The following is a 5,000-nucleotide window of genomic DNA, read 5'->3' on the forward strand; positions in this document are numbered from 1 at the left end:
CTCAGAGGTTTGATGAGGGATAGGGGGCCAACACAAGGGCCAAGCACCAGCACCCATCGCACGTCATGTGCGCACACCCCCCCGGCCCCCCTCCCAATCGCCGGAACCCCAATGCCGCCGGTCAGGTTCTCCGGCGGTACTCCGGCGATGCTCCGGCGATGCTCCGGCGATGCTGTCCCGAGTGAAAAAAATGCGGCACCAGCACATGCTGGAGCCAAGCATGGGCACCGTGGCTCAAAATCGAACTTCGGCCAAGGCCTCGACCATCAATGGCACATGATGACGCATGGTGATGGCACATGCATCGACCATCATCGGCATAGGCTGCCCTTCGGTACGGGCACTTGCCTCGACCGCCATCGGCACAAGCTGGGCCCTGGTGTGGGTTGTTGCCTCGATCACCAGCGGCACATGCTGAGCCTTGGTGCGGGCGGTTGCCTCGAGCACCATCCGCAGACCCTGGGCCCTGGTGCGGCCGGTTGCCCCGATAACCATCGGCACACGCTGGGCCCTGGAGCGGCCGGTTGCCTCGATCACCATCGGCAAAAGCTGGGCCCTGGTGCGGGCGCTTGCCTCGACCACCATCGGCACACGCTCGGCCCTGGTGCGGTCGGCTGCCTCGAGCACCATCGGCACACGCTGGGCCCTGGTGCGGCAGGTTACCTCGACCACCATCGGCACACGCTGGGCCCTGGTGCGGGCGCTTGCCTCGACCACCATCGGCACACGCTCGGCCCTGGTGCGGTCGGTTGCCTCGAGCACCATCGGCACACGCTGGGCCCTGGTGCGGGCGCTTGCCTCGACCACCATCGGCACACGCTGGGCCCTGGTGCGGGCGCTTGCCTCGACCACCATCGGCACACGCTGGGCCCTGGTGCGGCAGGTTGCCTCGAGCACCATCGGCACACGCTGGGCCCTGGTGCGGTCGGTTGCCTCGAGCACCATCGGCACACGCTGGGCCCTGGTGCGGGCGCTTGCCTCGACCACCATCGGCACACGTTGGGCCCTGGTGCGGCAGGTTGCCTCGAGCACCATCGGCACACGCTGGGCCCTGGTGCGGTCGGTTGCCTCGATCACCATCGGCACACGCTGGGCCCTGGTGCGGGCGGTTGCCTCGACCACCATCGGCACACGCTGGGCCCTGGTGCGGCAGCTTGCCTCGAGCACCATCGGCACACGCTCGGCCCTGGTGCGGTCAGTTGCCTCGAGCACCATCGGCACACGCTGGGCCCTGGTGCGCCAGGTTGCCTCGACCACCATCGGCAGCCTCGACCACCATCGGCACACGCTGGGCCCTGGTGCGGGCGCTTGCCTCGACCACCATCGGCACACGCTCTGCCCTGGTGCGGTCGGTTGCCTCGAGCACCATCGGCACACGCTGGGCCCTGGTGCGGCAGGTTGCCTCGACCACCATCGGCACACGCTGGGCCCTGGTGCGGGCGGTTGCCTCGACCACCATCGGCACACGCTGGGCCCTGGTGCGGGCGCTTGCCTCGACCACCATCGGCACACGCTGGGCCCTGGTGCGGGCGCTTGCCTCGACCACCATCGGCACACGCTGGGCCCTGGTGCGGCAGGTTGCCTCGAGCACCATCGGCACACGCTGGGCCCTGGTGCGGTCGGTTGCCTCGACCACCATCGGCACACGCTGGGCCCTGGTGCGGGCGCTTGCCTCGACCACCATCGGCACACGCTGGGCCCTGGTGCGGCAGGTTGCCTCGAGCACCATCGGCACACGCTGGGCCCTGGTGCGGCAGGTTGCCTCGAGCACCATCGGCACACGTTGGGCCCTGGTGCGGTCGGTTGCCTCGATCACCATCGGCACACGCTGGGCCCTGGTGCGGGCGCTTGCCTCGACCACCATCGGCACACGCTGGGCCCTGGTGCGGCAGCTTGCCTCGAGCACCATCGGCACACGCTCGGCCCTGGTGCGGTCGGTTGCCTCGAGCACCATCGGCACACGTTGGGCCCTGGTGCGGCAGGTTGCCTCGACCACCATCGGCAGCCTCGACCACCATCGGCACACGCTGGGCCCTGGTGCGGGCGCTTGCCTCGACCACCATCGGCACACGCTGGGCCCTGGTGCGGTCGGTTGCCTCGAGCACCATCGGCACACGCTGGGCCCTGGTGCGGCAGGTTGCCTCGACCACCATCGGCACACGCTGGGCCCTGGTGCGGGCGGTTGCCTCGACCACCATCGGCACACGCTGGGCCCTGGTGCGGGCGCTTGCCTCGACCACCATCGGCAAACGCTGGGCCCTGGTGCGGCAGGTTGCCTCGAGCACCATCGGCACACGCTGGGCCCTGGTGCGGCAGGTTGCCTCGAGCACCATCGGCACACGCTGGGCCCTGGTGCGGGCGCTTGCCTCGAGCACCATCGGCACACGCTGGGCCCTGGTGCGGTCGGTTGCCTCGACCACCATCGGCACACGCTGGGCCCTGGTGCGGGCGCTTGCCTCGACCACCATCGGCACACGCTCGGCCCTGGTGCGGTCGGTTGCCTCGAGCACCATCGGCACACGCTGGGCCCTGGTGCGGGCGCTTGCCTCGAGCACCATCGGCACACGCTCGGCCCTGGTGCGGTCGGTTGCCTCGAGCACCATCGGCACACGCTGGGCCCTGGTGCGGCAGGTTGCCTCGACCACCATCGGCACACGCTGGGCCCTGGTGCGGGCGCTTGCCTCGACCACCATCGGCACACGCTCGGCCCTGGTGCGGCAGGTTGCCTCGAGCACCATCGGCACACGCTGGGCCCTGGTGCGGGCGGTTGCCTCGACCACCATCGGCACACGCTGGGCCCTGGTGCGGGCGCTTGCCTCGACCACCATCGGCACACGCTGGGCCCTGGTGCGGGCGCTTGCCTCGAGCACCATCGGCACACGCTGGGCCCTGGTGCGGCAGGTTGCCTCGAGCACCATCGGCACACGCTGGGCCCTGGTGCGGTCGGTTGCCTCGAGCACCATCGGCACACGCTGGGCGCTGGTGCGGGCGCTTGCCTCGACCACCATCGGCACACGCTGGGCCCTGGTGCGGCAGGTTGCCTCGATCACCATCGGCACACGCTTGGCCCTGGTGCGACAGGTTGCCTCGAGCACCATCGGCACACTATCGGCCCTGGTGCGGGCGGTTGCCTCGACCACCATCGGCACACGCTGGGCCCTGGTGCGGGCGCTTGCCTCGAGCACCATCGGCACACGCTGGGCCCTGGTGCGGGCGGTTGCCTCGAGCACCATCGGCACACGCTGGGCCCTGGTGGGTTTAGGCACATCTTCAAATTTCTGCCGTGCCAATGCCATTTTTATGGCTTGTAAATTCATACAATGGTCCCCTAAGCCTTCACGTGAAGTTTCGTTGGAAGATGACTCGTTTTCTATTTTTCACGATTTTCGAAACTTTTTGCGGTTCGGGATTTTTTAAAATTTTTTTATAAGGATTTTTGGCCCCAAATTTTGTAGGCATGATCCTTCTATTTTTGTTGGCATGCACCATCGGCACACTATCGGCCCTGGTGCGACAGGTTGCCTCGAGCACCATCGGCACACTATCGGCCCTGGTGCGGGCGGTTGCCTCGAGCACCATCGGCACACGCTGGGCCCTGGTGCGGCAGGTTGCCTCGACCACCATCGGCACACGCTGGGCCCTGGTGCGGGCGCTTGCCTCGACCACCATCGGCACACGCTCGGCCCTGGTGCGGCAGGTTGCCTCGAGCACCATCGGCACACGCTGGGCCCTGGTGCGGGCGGTTGCCTCGACCACCATCGGCACACGCTGGGCCCTGGTGCGGGCGCTTGCCTCGACCACCATCGGCACACGCTGGGCCCTGGTGCGGGCGCTTGCCTCGAGCACCATCGGCACACGCTGGGCCCTGGTGCGGCAGGTTGCCTCGAGCACCATCGGCACACGCTGGGCCCTGGTGCGGTCGGTTGCCTCGAGCACCATCGGCACACGCTGGGCGCTGGTGCGGGCGCTTGCCTCGACCACCATCGGCACACGCTGGGCCCTGGTGCGGCAGGTTGCCTCGATCACCATCGGCACACGCTGGGCCCTGGTGCGACAGGTTGCCTCGAGCACCATCGGCACACTATCGGCCCTGGTGCGGGCGGTTGCCTCGACCACCATCGGCACACGCTGGGCCCTGGTGCGGGCGCTTGCCTCGAGCACCATCGGCACACGCTGGGCCCTGGTGCGGGCGGTTGCCTCGAGCACCATCGGCACACGCTGGGCCCTGGTGGGTTTAGGCACATCTTCAAATTTCTGCCGTGCCAATGCCATTTTTATGGCTTGTAAATTCATACAATGGTCCCCTAAGCCTTCACGTGAAGTTTCGTTGGAAGATGACTCGTTTTCTATTTTTCACGATTTTCGAAACTTTTTGCGGTTCGGGATTTTTTAAAATTTTTTTATAAGGATTTTTGGCCCCAAATTTTGTAGGCATGATCCTTCTATTTTTGTTGGCATGCACAAAAAAATTCAGCTAAAAACTCGAAGTAGAGAAGATTTTGTGACCGTTTGAAAAAAGTGTCCCCATTTCAGACACTTTAACGGCTACTGGTAGCAAACCTGTAAAATCTCAAATGCTCTTTAAGGGGGTGTGAATTCTCAGAGGTTTGATGAGGGATAGGGGGCCAACACAAGGCCAAGTACCAGCACCAATCGCACATCATGTGCGCACACCCCCCCGGCCCCCCTCCCAATCGCCGGAACCCCAATGCCGCCGGTCAGGTTCTCCGGCGGTACTCCGGCGGTACTCCGGCGATGCTCCGGCGATGCTCCGGCGATGCTGTCCCGAGTGAAAAAAATGCGGCACCAGCACATGCTGGAGCCAAGCATGGGCACCGTGGCTCAAAATCGAACTTCGGCCAAGGCCTCGACCATCAATGGCACATGATGACGCATGGTGATGGCACAAGCATCGACCATCATCGGCATAGGCTGCCCTTCGGTACGGGCACTTGCCTCGACCGCCATCGGCACAAGCTGGGCCCTGGTGTGGGTTGTTG

The sequence above is a fragment of the Durio zibethinus genome, unplaced genomic scaffold (assembly GCF_047325235.1).
Source record: "Durio zibethinus cultivar Kanyao isolate XHJ-2024 unplaced genomic scaffold, ASM4732523v1 HiC_scaffold_3, whole genome shotgun sequence".
Lineage (NCBI taxonomy): Eukaryota > Viridiplantae > Streptophyta > Magnoliopsida > Malvales > Malvaceae > Durio > Durio zibethinus.